Below are 16,991 nucleotides of genomic sequence, written 5' to 3'. Positions count from 1 at the left end.
AGTAAGAAGCTTAGCTAATGTTATATTATTATACCTGTGTGTTTAGTTGTTTTGTTTGCACTTAACAAAACTTTTTAATGTTTTTTTTATGTAATTTGTTTGTTTACAATGTTTACATTCTGCTTTTTATAAATGTTTGTGTGTTCCTCACTACTGTGATCCTCATGTATTTATGCAAATGAGGATCTGTTTAATCAAATATGCAATAATTATATACATACATTGATAATAAAACCAATTAAAAGGTTTATTTCACGCTGTGTGAAGACTTTGTCAAGACACAAAGGTTTGTTTGAAATCCGGTTCTGTACGGTTTCGTCAAGAACATCCCACGCTCCGTTATAAAATTTATTTTATGTCATTTTTCAGTATAAAATCCAACATAAATCCTGTGATGATTTTGAGAAATTTCTCTGTTATATGTTTCTAATTAGAGACAGGAATAAACATGTAAAGGTTCATGAATGCAGCTCATCTAGGAACTGAGATGTTTGGTTTTGAACAAAGAAAAAAATATTTTGAGGAAAAACGTAATGTAACGTAACGTTTAATGAGTTTCCATTCAATTCAGTGTAGTTTATAAAGTCGACGTTTCTATCACAATAACACATAAACTGACATATACATCAGCAACAAGCTTTATAGGGATATATGACCATGTGATCACAAAGTGGGCGGAGCTTAGTACCTTCTTCAAAGATGCTAAGTTTCAGATAATGGTCGCGAATATACAAAAACAGTGAAATAAACATAGTTCTATTGAGTTTTTGACATTTTTATTGCCACAGTTTAAGAGAAGACAAACAATTTTTTTTAGTTTTCATAAAATTAAAAAAAAAAATACATACCAGCTCTAGCTAGCTAGCTAGTTAGCTAGCTAACTGACTCTTAAGTCAGCTGGCTAAATTTCACCATGGCAACATCGCATCTGTTTTCTTGCTAGCTTATTAGCTCTGATACAAATACAAATACAACATGGCACTTTATGCAGAGTTAGCTCTTGTACTAAAGCACAAGCTAACTAACATAACTAGCTGGTTAGTTAGCTGTATAACACTAGCTGTTTGGTTTCGTTTTACCAAAACCAGAGCCTCAGGGACGACGGTTTTTAAAGTGTTAGTAATAATAGCATGTCAAGATATATTACATGTCTGATTAATAATGCAGGTCTAATAGATGAAGCAATCTGAAATGGAATAAAAGAGAGAAACACTGAATAATGAGTGAAATAAGACAATAAAAATAATAAGCTAAAGAGTGAGAATAGTGTGAGAGAGGTAGAGGAAGAGAATAATAGACTGAAAAGTGAGAGAATGATGAAAAAGAAAGACAGAGAATAATGAGAGAAATTTAGAGAGACAGATAATGGGAGAGAAAGCGAGACACCTCTTCAGATTTAAATAGCAATTATTTCACATGGAGAATTTGCAAGTGTTGCCAGATTGTCCGTTTTCCCCCTCATGTGAATTTATCTATATTCTAATTAGATTTGTCAGAATTCATTGATATGGAAGTATATCATTTTAATTAAATTAGAAATATTTACATCTTTATTATTATACAGGGAATTTATCATTTCCTTTTATCTGTTATATTAAGAAGGAAAAATTGCACCCTGGCAACCTGCATTGCTTTTCATAAAGCTCCAAAGAAGTGTGAAAGAGCTTCACTACTCATTCAGTCTCACACACACACACACACACACACCCACACACACACACACACACACACACACACACACACACACACAGAGCCCCTCTCCGTCTCATTCTCAGGAGTGTGAATGAAAGGTGACGTGACCCGTGATAAGGAACTGTTTCATTGGATTTCATCATGAAGGGAAAATATTTAAAGTTAATAAATAACATATTCGACCAAATATGGCGAAGAAAGAAACCCGGGTTCCTCTCGGCACAACTGATTCTCATGAACTAGATAGATAGATAGATAGATAGATAGATAGATGGATAGATAGATAGATAGATATATAGATAGATCACTTAATTAATGCTAGAGAAAATTTTCACACATTACAGCAGCAGCACTTTATGTACACTTTATGTACAGGTTTGGCCTAGAAATGGATTTTCGTTCTCGATCTCGACTAGCGCTTCACTTCGATTGCAGTGAGAAAGCAAATCCACCCTGAATCGACTCAAATACACAAAAAGAACCAATTATGCCGTGTGTTTTGGGCTGCAGACGGCATTTTTCTGTAGATGACACTAAAAAATTTGTAGTGAATAGCAAGCAGTGTGAGAGTGTGAGACATTAGCATTTTAACAACATTTGTTTATTCAGTATTATTATTATTATTATTATTATTATTATTATTGCTAATTTATCAGCATACCTAAAGGAGGATCCCTAACTAGCAAGAATTATTTTTCTGCTTTTTAACACAGCTACGCTAATGTTTAATAATCTCTGGCACTTTCTTAACTGTTACTCCAGTTCGAATCAGAGAGAAATTGACTTTTGCTTCACTTGTTATTTGATTTAGTTTGGTTTCACACTACACTTGATTAAAAAAAAAAAAAAAAACTCTGGGTTTCTGAATGGCACAACAGAAAAGTGTTTGCCGACATCCAGAGATCATAAGCTCGAATCCTGATGATGCTGCAGTCATCTGGGGCCAGAAGACTCTCAGTGGGAGGGGCATACTCTCTCTCCCCTGCCAATCACAGCAACACTAGCCAATCATGAGCTTATGTATGTGGAAGAGGGCAGATAGCACTTTCCTCCGAGTGTATTACACTGTCCCATGACGCAGAAAGAATACAGAGAACACGGAGATGGCGCTCGATGAACAATTAGATGTTTATATAAATAACTAGATTAAAACGTCTTGTGTGTCGCAGATGTTGAACGTTTATTTTCTCTCTTTGTTCATATAAAATGAGGTGTGTAAATAATAATAATAACAATAATAATAATAATAATAATAATATATATTTGACCCAACGCACCAGTCTTGATAACTAGAATCTGCATCCGAGACTCACTGAACAAGGTGCCAAAACTTTTAACACCAGAACACTAGAACTGTGATTTTCCAGTACTAAAAGTTCTACTGCTGTTCAAAATCAGCAGTGACATGAAGTACTTCACTGCCACACTGTTGACAGGGCTATGGTGTGTGTGTGTGTGTGTGTGCACTGATAGGAACAGTAGGAACAGTCCTGAAACGCACAGAGAGTTTCAGCTTGGAAGCGATTCACTCAGAGACGCGTATCAGAATCCTGATAAGGAGCTGATAAATGATGGTGTGTGTGTGAGTGTGTGTGTGTGTGTGTGTGTGTGTGTGTGTGTGTGTGTGGTCGGATGTAAACTGCGAAACAAATCTGAGCAGACGAGCTCCCTCATTTGGCTTTGGCTTCTGTTCATATGCAAATTAAACAAGGAGCAATGGAAAGACTCACACAAACACACACACACACATGCACACACATACACACACACAAACACACACAAACACACACACAAACACACACAAACACATACACACGCATACAAACACACACATACACACACATACACACACACAAACACACACAAACACACACATACACATACAAACACACACACACATACACACGCATACAAACACACACACACACACAAACACACACAGTGGCTCTTTGCATGCAAACCTTATACGGGGAAAAAAAAACATGCTGGCATAAACACTAGTATTCTCTTTCTCCCTATCTCACACACACACACACACACACACACACAGAAAAGAAGAAAGAGAAATTGAAAGACAAAGAGAGAGAGAGAGAGAATAGAGTTTTTTGGCTCCCTTTAGGAAACTCTACACACACTTTTAAACAGAAAGTTTCATCGAAAGCCCTGAGAGATTTAAAGAACGACACACACACACACACACACAGACACTCTCTCTCACACACACACACACACACACAGACACACACACACACACTCTTAAAGGTTCAGCAAAACTTTTAACTCCTCTGAGCCTCAACTTGCTTCTATAAAAGACCTGAGAGAGAAGGAAAGAGAGAAAGAATCGGCCTCCTGTGTGGCCGTGACCGGCTTCTTACTATTCCATAACACAAACACACACTCTCACACACACACTCACACACACACTCTCACACACACACTCACACACACCTACTCACACACACACACACACACAGTTTTGCACTTAACTTCAGTGTCTCTTTGGTTAATTCGCTCCAAGCTGCTATACCAGTGATAATGCTAAACTAAAGCCTGACAGTGGATACGGTGCTGCTAAACACTTTTACACATAATTACGCTAACTTTATACGTTATTTCATGATACATAGCTCGCAGTGCATTATGGGTAACACATTCTTGTCGCTAAGAATAACAGATGCTAGCATTATGTGATGATCTCATAGGAATGCTAACAACACATAAATGCTAGCGTTTGAGAGGAAGCAACTGTATCAATTCCATCTACAGTTCTGTCTCTAAAAAGCACCGTAGCAGGACACTTCAGAAATCATTACACACACACACACACACACACACACACACACACTGATCAAGGGGAAGCCTGGTCAGGTTGACATGGCAACAGTCATGTCTAAGTAAGCACATAAAACAGGCCTTTGTGACAGGCTTCAAAGATTCACGTCTCTCTCTCTCTCTCTTTCTCTCTCTCTCTCTCGCGCTATTGAAAAACAATGCTAATAAACAGACATGATAAATTATATGAGAAAAAAAATGTTCATTTTAATTCATTTTAAAACTGTAGTGATTTGAACAGCATGTTTGCTTGTAATTTATCCGCAGTCTTTGTTATGTTAGCTTGCTAATCCTTCAGCTAGCTCACTAGTGATGATAGATAGAAGATAGTTTTACTGTGTTTAACAAACTTTACAGCTAACTAGCGAGCCTACTCAGCTACGTTACCCAACACCAACAAAAATCTCCATAGAGTTTGAACAAGATAGTTGAACCTGTAAGCTAACTAACTTCCTCAGAATCCTTAAAACATCCCGGAGTAAGATGTAAGTTACATCATGCTTAATATCTGGTTAAATTTTAGTAATTAAAATGGCAGCATATTATACAGCTGAGTATTCATTTGCATACAGTATTTGCTTTGTTTGTGAATTGCTAACAACTTTTAGCTAGCTTCATAGCAATAAAAATCAAATGAGTCATAAAAGTATTAACTAGCTAGTGGCTAACCATCACTATACATGTAAAATTATCAAAGAAATTATTCATTTAAATAATAAAAACCATATAGCCAGAACAACTAGCTTTGCTAATTCTTTGCTAATAACAATAGTTGTGCTAATAAATGTGTTAGCATGATAACTAGCTTTCTGAGCATTTTTACATCAGCAATGATTAAGCAAGCTTCATGGAGCGCGCTAATTGTTAAATTAATATTAATATTTTATATTGTAATTATAATGTTTACGATCCAGTAGATGATCCAACTCAGATGTGTCCTGTTTGTGTTTACGATAAGATTTTAAATAAACGGCCCTCGATAAACACTCGAGTGTGAAATTTTTACAATGACACGTTGCCGTTTCTCAGTTTGGCAGAACTCTTGGAAGTCTGATTAGCGATCACTGCTAACTGTAATAACAGTGTAATTTTAGTTGTTCTTCATATTTTCTTATTAATTTATTAACACATCTGAGGTAAATGTTGACCTTCTAGATCATTTCGTCTCATTTCCACTGTCGCTCCATCGTTCCTCTGTCTGTAAAAGACTAAACAGCTAGCTGAATCTCTAGGTACCAGACTAGCGATTGTGATAATGACCGTGACTAGCTGAATCGCTAGGTACCAGCTAGCTGAATCGCTAGTCACGGTCATTAGCTAGCTTATGCTTGGGATTTATATTAGCTAGTTGCCTAGCAACAGTGTTCTCATGACTTTAACGATTTAAAGCAGTAATCGTGCTCTCATTCCCATGTCGGAAAATATGAATCCACACGCTAGACATGCGCTAGTAAACAGGAAGTTAAACATTTTTTTCTAGAAGATGGATAATGGAGGCTTTTTTTTTTTTTTTTTAAGAGCGTGGCCTTTACACTCGGAATGCCAACGCAGACCAGCTCCGTGTTCGTCTCTGTAATCTTTAATTAAATTAGTGCTTCTCGCTATGGAGGCTTGAGAGGTCGAGGCCGGACTCTTTCAGTACACACACACACACACACACACACACACTCACACACACACACACACACACACACACTCACACACACACATACAGAGTGTATCAGTGGGAAGGGAATATCCACAATAGTGCTGTCTTGGCTGCCTTCTGGGCAATTCATTACCTTTCCTCCATGTTTTTTATTTCACTGAATTCCTCTCACACACTCTCAAGGTTACTGTATACTGCATGTGTGTGTGTGTGCGTATGTGTGCGTGCGTGCGTGTGTGTGTGTGCGTGTGTGTGTCTGTGTTAGGTGAATTAGTACCTTTCTTGTGAGCCATGTTGTTTTTATTCAAGTTATTGTCTAAAACTTCAGAGGAGGCGTGGCCTGTGTATCTATCAGTATCAGTGAAGGAGGCGTGGCCTGTGTATCTATCAGTATCAGTGAAGGAGGCGTGGCCTGTGTATCTATCAGTATCAGTGAAGGAGGCGTGGCCTGTGTATCTATCAGTATCAGCGAAGGAGGCGTGGCCTGTGTATCTATCAGTATCAGTGAAGGAGGCGTGGCCTGTGTATCTATCAGTATCAGCGAAGGAGGCGTGGCCTGTGTATCTATCAGTATCAGTGAAGGAGGCGTGGCCTGTGTATCTATCAGTATCAGCGAAGGAGGCGTGGCCTGTGTATCTATCAGTTTCAGTGAAGGAGGCGTGGCCTGTGTATCTATCAGTATCAGTGAAGGAGGCGTGGCCTGTGTATCTATCAGTATCAGTGAAGGAGGCGTGGCCTGTGTATCTATCAGTATCAGTGAAGGAGGCGTGGCCTGTGTGTCTATCAGTATCAGTGAAGGAGGCGTGGCCTGTGTATCTATCAGTATTAGTGAAGGAGGCGTGGCCTGTGTGTCTATCAGTATCAGTGAAGGAGGCGTGGCCTGTGTGTCTATCAGTATCAGTGAAGGAGGCGTGGCCTGTGTATCTATCAGTATCAGTGAAGGAGGCGTGGCCTGTGTATCTATCAGTATCAGTGAAGGAGGCGTGGCCTGTGTATCTATCAGTATCAGTGAAGGAGGCGTGGCCTGTGTATCTATCAGTATCAGTGAAGGAGGCGTGGCCTGTGTGTCTATCAGTATCAGTGAAGGAGTGGATTTCCTCAGCAGTGAATTTCCTCGGAATCTCAGTCACAGCATTTTTCCGTCTCGGATTTAATTCTGGCTCGGACATGTTCACATCTCTTCCCTTATTAATTATTATTTATTTCTCAGATGCTTAAAAACATTTATGAACAGTTTAGTATGTAACCCAGAGGATGTTTAATGGTTTATAATGGCACTTTAGCCGAGAGGCTTTTTAGTGTCGGTCCACTTTCCTCTTGTGTCACTCCATTTCTCCGGATGCTCAGCATTTTTGTCTCCTCTTGACCTGCTCTCCTGCTGTCTTTTCTCCCCCCGTGTCACTTCCTGTCTCGCTCTGTGTGAGGCTCGGTGCTCTCCTGCATAGAGAACGTTTCTGCTATGATGTCTGTACAGCTTCAAAGGTCCGGATAATTGAAGCAGCATGTTGCAATTTTGTGTGTGTGTGTGTGTGTGTGTGTGTGTGTATGAGCATTTATCTGGGCAGGGTTACCATAGTGACAGGGGCCACTTTTCTACTCGGTCCTGTAAAATGAAAGGAAATACACATTTTTAAATCCATTTTTTGTAAGATAACACTATAGAGCTGCTTTAGAGTCAGTGATATGAGGCATATAGGGATGAGACCAGAGCGCCATGGTGGGCGGGGCTAACTCCAACCTTCATCGACCTTCATATCTACTGTTTCACAAACAAATTAACAAAGGTATGGTCACTTTACCTTACGTTCACACTAACAAGCAAAAAAGTGACAGGTGAAAGTTTATTTTCTAAGTATGTATACGAGACAGAGCAATGATTTCAACTATGTAGCTAGTCCACTTAGCTCACTTTGCTAGTCTAATGTAATCTAATCTAACCTAATCTAATCTGACAACGAAGCCGAGAGCGTAACACGCAAATCACACAACTGATTCGATTTTCACACTGATTATTGCGTTATTTAATTTGTGTGTAAATAGTTAGTTTTACAGTTAGAACTTACTACTTTTATACATAGCTACTACTGTTTCTAATCAGAACGAAACATCATTAGATAGGCCACGCCCACAAGCGAAAACAGGAGCTTCGCTACACGCCCAGTACAAGCAACGAGAGACTTGTTAGTGTGATTTCAGCTTTACTCTCTCTGTGATTTCCCAAATATACATGAGTGTGACATGAAGTGTGTTCAGGATTAACTGGAAAAAAATAAACAAAGCCTGTATGTAAAATGCATAAACATCGTTCAAACTGTTAACGTGAGACTTTTCTGAAAGCCTTATAACAGTGATGAGGGAGAGAAATTTCCGGAAGCGGTCAGTCACTGTTCGGATCGAAAAGCTGCAAAAACAACAAAAGCTCTGCGTCTGGCCTTTTCTCACCCTGATCACGAGCAGCAGCCGACCTGCAGAGCAAATCGTCTCACTGTGGGGGATTTCCGTCCAGCACTTTATATGATTTTTGAAAATGTGAATAAAAAAAACTGAAGGGAAAAGACAGAAAGTAAAAAAAAGAAAACACGCAAGTATCACAAAATGATTTTTATGCTTGGCTGAGGTGGAAAAGATGTGAAAAAAGTGATATTTTTTGAATAAGTAGGCGTGGCCTCTGTGTCTATCGGTATTAATGAAGGAGGCGTGGCCTCTGTGTCTATCGGTATTAATGAAGGAGGCGTGGCCTCTGTGTCTATCGGTATTAATGAAGGAGGCGTGGCCTCTGTGTCTATCAGTATTAATGACGGAGGCGTGGCCTCTGTATTTGCCAACCCTACTAAAGGGGGTGTGGTTTCTCCTCAACTCTAACGCTGTTGACGGTTTAAACTGAACTTTTCATAACATACAGATTCACACAGAATCAAATCATATCAGAGTGAATCTTTGATAAATCAGATCGCTGATCAGGTTTCGAGAGACACACACTCCTGTTACTCTCGAGCCTGAGCTATAACGTCTGCACTGTTTTCATTTTTTCTCATTTTCCTTCTGAAATGAATTAGTTTCATCAGGAATGCTGATGATCGAGTCAGGAACGTTACAGGTGTGTAGCTGTAATATTAAAGACACAGCCCGGGGCAATGAGACAGAACATTGCTAAGTAGTGCACACTACAGGAGGGTTAATGAAACGCAGCTGCAGGTTCGCTCTCTCGGCATCTTTTTATTAAACGGCTCGATAAACCGGCACTGTTTTCTCATTATTAATACAGGAACCCCGCGGAGAGCAGCAGCCAATTTCTACATTATTAAATGCTGTTATTATTAAAGTACAGAATGCTAAAACAGCCCGAGGGACGAGCCACGCGCTGAATTCTCACCAAAATAATGAGCTGAAATGTGCTGCTGAGACGAGGAACTGACCGAGCCTGATGCACAGCCAGCCGAGCGTGAAGTTTATTTATGGACAGTGAAACTGAAGCCCAGAGACCGAACAAGCACCAGAGGAGAAAATCTGAATTAAAAACAGCAGCAAAAAAAAGTAAAGATTTCAAGCATCGAGCTTTTTAAAACTGTTAATATTCTCTTAGAAGGAATAGAGTTCTCACCTCTACTGTTTTTCCTTCTTATAATAAACACAAACAACAACGTTTTATAAAGAAATGTGATCAAACAGCCACTAAACTCACTGATCCTAAGGGGCGTGGCCTAATATTCTTTGATTGACAGCTCTGTATCTGAAAACCCCCAGCCTCTAGAGCATGTGTGTGTGTGTTTAAGTGTGGCAAGAAGCTAAAATGTGCCAAACCTCAGCAAACACACACACACACACACACACACACACACACACGTGTTCTGTCTTAAAGCCTCTAATCCGGGTTCATTACCCAAACCGTGCTGTTTCTGTAAAGCTTGTTTACTTTTACTTTAACGAGACAATAGCAACGGCAGCTCTTCTCTCTCTCACACACACACACACACACACTCACACACACACAGTCACACACTCACACACACACACACACGCACAAACATAAACACACACATTAAAGTTTCCAATGAGGGATAACAGGAACACCAAACACATTCCAGCTGAAGGGCGTGTGTGTGTGTGTGTGTGTGTGTGTGTGTGTGTGTTCACTGTGTTTCCTGTTCATACACAGATCTGAAGGTTGTAATAGTGAACATAACAAAACACCTCAAAATCATAACCTCACACACACACACACACACACACATGATGTGTTTATGCACTTTGCTTTGTTTGTTTGATGATTTGTGTCTTTGAAATGTATGTGTCTATCTATCTATCTATCTATCTATCTGTCTATCTATCTATCTATCTATCTGTCTGTCTGTCTGTCTATAAAGGACAACAACACTTATAAGTGGCGAGAGAGAGAAATTACACAGCCTGCTGTCGCCATCTGTTGGCTATAAGATGCACACACACACACACACACACACACACACACACACACACACACACTATAACTTAATAAAATACTTGTTTTTGAGGTTTGAGGATTATAATTTGGATAATAATCAGAACCTCATGAATAATCAGAGCTTTAATAACAGTGTGTAATGACAGACCCGTGGAGAACCCCGGACCTCACACCATCCAGTGGACCTGTTCTGTACCTTCAGTGTGTGTGTGTGTGTGTGTGTGTGTGTGTGTGTGTGTGTGTGTTACCTGCGAAGGTGTGTGTCATGGCCTTTAATGAACATTTACTGTAAATCTATAAATCTACATCAGAGCTCCTGAAGGTCCAGCTGTGTAGCTGAACTGATTTTTATACAGATAAAAGTTCACACTAAAGCTACAAGGATGTAGAAAGGATGGTACCAAAAGTACCTTAGAGACGCCGAGTGTTAGACGAGGGATCGAGTCGACATCACTCTGGACCTCATGATCATGACTTACCCAGAAGGCATTGCTGCAATATGATTCTTTTGTTTTTGTTATTATTTTTTTGTGTTTAAAATGGTGGATGAAACTGTTTATGAGTGTAACCAGGAGCTGGACCTGCTTTACTTCACTCAACGAGGTCATCACACTCCACCCTTCACACACACACACACACACACACACACACAGAGAGAGAGAGAGAGAGAGAGAGAGAGAGAAATAAAGACCTGGAGGAAAGATAAAGATGCAACATGGCCGTGTTTGTGTGTAGATTTAAACTCTGAGTTAATGTCTGGAAGGCACTAAAGAGCGAGGACCTTCATGGTGCATCTCCATGGTGAATCGTCACGGCATTTTGGCGAACCTTTCTGGCCCAGCGAGAGGGGGAACTGGTTACCGTGGCAACAAGACGTCTCCATGCCGACGGCCGAAACAGTGGACGTCTGCTCTCAAAGGCCCGTTTGTGTCCGGAGAGAAAAGTTGACCTTAAAGAGACAGAAACACACACACACACACACACACACACACACACACGGTGAGGACGCCAGCCTGATCTCATGTTTAGTCTGTAGTAATTATAAACTGTGAACTGATGTTGCTGTAATTTATATTAAATTGTGTCCAATTGTCCAAAAACTTTTCACCAACTCTCTCTTTATTAAAAAAACATGACTTCTAGCAGAGTTTAGCTGTAATGCTAATACATCCTGGAGCATCTACACTCTGGTTAGAAATGAACTTTTACCCCAAATGTGTCTGAAACCAGAGCTGAAAGTCTCACAGTAAAAGCGAGTGAGATGAAAACATGCTGATTGCTAAGTGTTTTCACAAAATTGATATTGATGCATCGACACCACGACTCCGATTACTCGTCATTACCAAACCTTCAGCATCTCAGCATTCATTTTAATTTAGCAGCTAATCTGGATTTAGTTTGTGCCTTTTGAACAATTTTAGTCATATTGAGATTTAGTTAACGAAAAAAGAACAGCAATTTTAGTCACTAAAGCTTTAAAAAAAAGTAAAATGATAATGTAATAATTTCAAATAATATGTCATTTTTTTCCAAGTAACATTTTTTCAAAAAAATCATTATTGAATTTTTAAATATATATTTCTTTCTGAATAGTTTCTTTTTAAGTTTCCATAAAGCAAATGCATTCGTTTCCTGTTCCTGGTTAAAACGAGCTCTTTACAAACGCACATCATCGTCGGTGGATTCTCAAAGCTTTTCTGTTTCTCCGTCTTCTTGCCTTGGCTAAATGAACGTAGAAAATGAGACGCTAGTTAACTGTTATGCTAGGTGGAAACATGACTAGCGTTACGCTAATGTCTTTAATCACATTCGGTCAGTGGATTGGTGTCGTAGCGGCGTACGCACTACACACTCGCTCCTGATCATCACATCCCGCTGACTCTGTGACTTTAATACAAAATAAGAAAAAAGAAAAGTTAGAGTAATCGTGGAGGGAGGAGCAGTGGGGATGTAGCAGTCGTCTGTTCTGCAAAGAGAACCTACACTGCGGTGAAAAGAAACACAGCTGTATTTATAATGTGTGTCGTCAGGAACCATGTGGTGTTTGTGTTTATTTGTGTTGTTCCTAACAACTGTTTGGGTTTGACACGGCAATGGAGTGGAGCGAAATGGGCTAAATATTTATTTTCTTCAGCTAGAATGTGAGAGAAATGCAAACAATAGCAAAATAAATCGGTTTTATAAAGAGTTAAAAAGCAAAGGAGTCAAATTCACGACACATTTGATTGGTTTTGTGAAAAATCGTAGAGAATTTAGATTTAAGAAGAATTTTTTACAAATGCTGAAACAATGATACTGATAAATTCAGCTTGTGTGTTTGTGTACATACAGTGTGTGTGTGTGCGTGTGTGTGTGTGTGTGTGTGTGTATACACAGTGTGTGTAGTAGTGCAGTAGGAGTCAATGAGAGCATGTGACTGTGAAAAAAGCTTCTTCTGTTCCTACACCGCTGCCGCTATCCCAGCATGCACTGGGCCCTCCATCATATGGACAGCAGGGTACAAACAATAGCGCAGTTCTTCTCTCGGACCACACACACACACACACACACACACACACACACACGCACACGCACACAGACACACACACACACACACACGGGTCAAATGAGGACAAATGTTTGTTTCATCAGACCTTAACGAGGCTGAAAAAAAGAGAGGAATGAGACAAAAATATGGGATGAAAGAGAGAAGAGTAGGAAATGAGAAGAAAAGAAGGAAAGAGTGAGGATGAAAGGAAAAGATACAAAGAGAGAAGAAGAAAGATGGGAAAGAAAAGATGCAGAAAAGAGTAGAGTAGAGAGAAACAGTAAAACAGACGAGAGGATGAAAAGAAATGAGAAAAACAAGAAATAAAGAGGAATTAAAAAAGTAAAGGAAATAGAGAAGAGAGAAAGAGAAGAGAAGAGAAGAGAACGTAAGGAGAGAGGAAGAGAAGGAAGAAAAGAGGAGTTAAAAATAAGGAGAGAAGCAAAAGAAGACAAAAAATGAGCAGAAGAATGCAACTTTATCTTTTCTTCTCCAGTTCTTCTGTCCGTTTGTAAAATAAATAAATTAAATCATTCCCCCAAAATAAATGGAAGAATATTATATTTGTATATAAATTTATTTCTTTTTATTTAAAACATTTAATGACTGTTTCATGTTCCTGCTGGTTTTATTTCATTATTATTATTATTATTATTATTATTATTATTATTATTATTATTATTAAGTATTCCTTTTTTTAATTTTCATTTTTCAAGCCATTTAAATAACGGAAGTTTCTAGAATATAAATTCCAGCTGACACTGATGATGTCACACACGGAGTCACAGCTGACCAATCAGCAGCTGTGCTTTAAACCTACACACAAACACACACACACACACACACACACACACTGTGTAATCAGCATTCATTCAGCCTTAACAACATGCCTGCTCATTAACTTTCAGCATCATACACTTCCTGTTACACACACACACACACACACACACACACACACACACACACACACTTGCAGTCTACTGGCACCACAACATGCAAGTGTGCGCAAACACACTTTACATGCTAAGGCTTTATACACACTTTACACACACTTATAGGCTTTATACACACTGTATACACACTTATAGGCTTTATACACACTGTATACACACTTATAGGCTTTATACACACTTATAGGCTTTATACACACTTATAGGCTTTATACACACTTTATACACACTTTACACACACTTATAGGCTTTATACACACTATATACACACTTATTAGCTTTATACACACTGTATACACACTTATAGGCTTTATACACACTGTATACACACTTATAGGCTTTATACACACTGTATACACACTTATAGGCTTTATACACACTGTATACACACTTATAGGCTTTATACACACTTTATACACACTGTATACACACTGTATACACACTTATAGGCTTTATACACACTGTATACACACTTATAGGCTTTATACACACTGTATACACACTTATAGGCTTTATACACACTTTACACACACTTATAGGCTTTATACACACTTTACACACACTTATAGGCTTTATACACACTTTATACACACTGTATACACACTTATAGGCTTTATACACACTGTATACACACTTATAGGCTTTATACACACTGTATACACACTTATAGGCTTTATACACACTTTACACACACTTATAGGCTTTATACACACTTTATACACACTGTATACACACTGTATACACACTTTTAGGCTTTATACACACTTATAGGCTTTATACACACTTATAGGCTTTATACACACTTTATACACACTTTACACACACTTATAGGCTTTATACACACTATATACACACTTATTAGCTTTATACACACTTTACACACACTTATAGGCTTTATACACACTTTATACACACTTTATACACACTGTATACACACTTATAGGCTTTATACACACTGTATACACACTTATAGGCTTTATACACACTGTATACACACTTATAAGCTTTATACACACTTTATACACACTGTATACACACTTATAGGCTTTATACACACTGTATACACACTTATAGGCTTTATACACACTTTATACACACTGTATACACACTGTATACACACTTATAGGCTTTATACACACTTATAGGCTTTATACACACTTATAGGCTTTATCCACACTTTATACACACTTTACACACACTTATAGGCTTTATACACACTATATACACACTTATTAGCTTTATACACACTTTACACACACTTATAGGCTTTATACACACTTTATACACACTTATAGGCTTTATACACACTGTATACACACTTATAGGCTTTATACACACTGTATACACACTTATAGGCTTTATACACACTGTATACACACTTATAGGCTTTATACACACTTTATACACACTGTATACACACTTATAGGCTTTATACACACTGTATACACACTTATAGGCTTTATACACACTTTATACACACTGTATACACACTGTATACACACTTATAGGCTTTATACACACTTATAGGCTTTATACACACTTTATACACACTGTATACACACTTATAGGCTTTATACACACTGTATACACACTTATAGGCTTTATACACACTTTATACACACTGTATACACACTGTATACACACTTATAGGCTTTATACACACTTATAGGCTTTATACACACTTATAGGCTTTATACACACTTTATACACACTTTACACACACTTATAGGCTTTATACACACTATATACACACTTATTAGCTTTATACACACTTTACACACACTTATAGGCTTTATACACACTTTATACACACTTATAGGCTTTATACACACTTTACACACACTGTATACATACTTATAGGCTTTATATACACTTTATATACACTTTATACACACTTTACACACACTTATAGGCTTTATACACACTTTATACACACTTATAGGCTTTATACACACTTTATACACACTGTATACACACTTATAGGCTTCATACACACGTTACACACACTTATAGGCTTTATACACACTTTATACACACTGTATACACACATATTAGCTTTATACACACTATATACACACTTTACACACACTTTATACACACTTATTAGCATTATACACACTTTACACACACTTTATACACACTTATTAGCATTATACACACTATATACACACTTTATACACACTTATTAGCTTTATACACACTTTACACACACTTAGAGGCTTTATACACACTTTACACACACTTAGAGGCTTTATACACACTATATACACACTTTATACACACTTATAGGCTTTAAACACACTTTATACACACACTTAGAGGCTTTATACACACTATATACACACTTTACGCACACTTATAGGCTTTATACACACTGTATACACACTTATTAGCTTTATACACACTTATTAGCTTTACACACACTTAGAGGCTTTATACACACTATATACCCACTATATACACACTTAGAGGCTTTATACACACTATATACACACTATATACACACTTAGAGGCTTTATACACACTATATACCCACTATATACACTCTTAGAGGCTTTATACACACTATATACACACTATATACACACTTAGAGGCTTTATACACACTATATACCCACTATATACACACTTAGAGGCTTTATACACACTATATACACACTATATACACACTTAGAGGCTTTATACACACTATATACCCACTATATACACTCTTAGAGGCTTTATACACACTGTATACACACTTATGGGCTTTATACAAACTTTACACATGCTTATAGTGTATATACACACCTCTAGTGAGCGTGTCTCTGATTGGTGTATTCAGGTGATTGGCAGTGCAAGTGGGCGTGGCCTCACAGCCTGAATTTATAAACACTCTCTCTCTCTCTGTTTCTCTGGTCT

The 16,991-nt window shown here is 38.1% G+C and overlaps 1 protein-coding gene across 1 annotated transcript in view; it reads left to right on the top strand.

Annotated features, from left to right (window-relative positions):
- The first annotated feature begins 16,962 nt into the window (after positions 1 to 16,962).
- The window catches only part of s100b (S100 calcium binding protein, beta (neural)), a 3,175-nt gene continuing 3,146 nt past the window's right edge, over positions 16,963 to 16,991 (top strand). The window contains exon 1 of the mRNA XM_034299524.2: positions 16,963 to 16,991. This exon is cut by the window's right edge and continues 118 nt beyond it. The gene's annotated coding sequence lies outside the window, so the exon portion shown is untranslated.

This window comes from Pangasianodon hypophthalmus, chromosome 25 (assembly GCF_027358585.1).
Source record: "Pangasianodon hypophthalmus isolate fPanHyp1 chromosome 25, fPanHyp1.pri, whole genome shotgun sequence".
In the NCBI taxonomy this organism is placed as follows: domain Eukaryota; kingdom Metazoa; phylum Chordata; class Actinopteri; order Siluriformes; family Pangasiidae; genus Pangasianodon; species Pangasianodon hypophthalmus.
The sequence above is the reverse complement of the archived record's forward strand: the minus strand, read 5'-3'. Positions and strand labels throughout refer to the sequence as shown.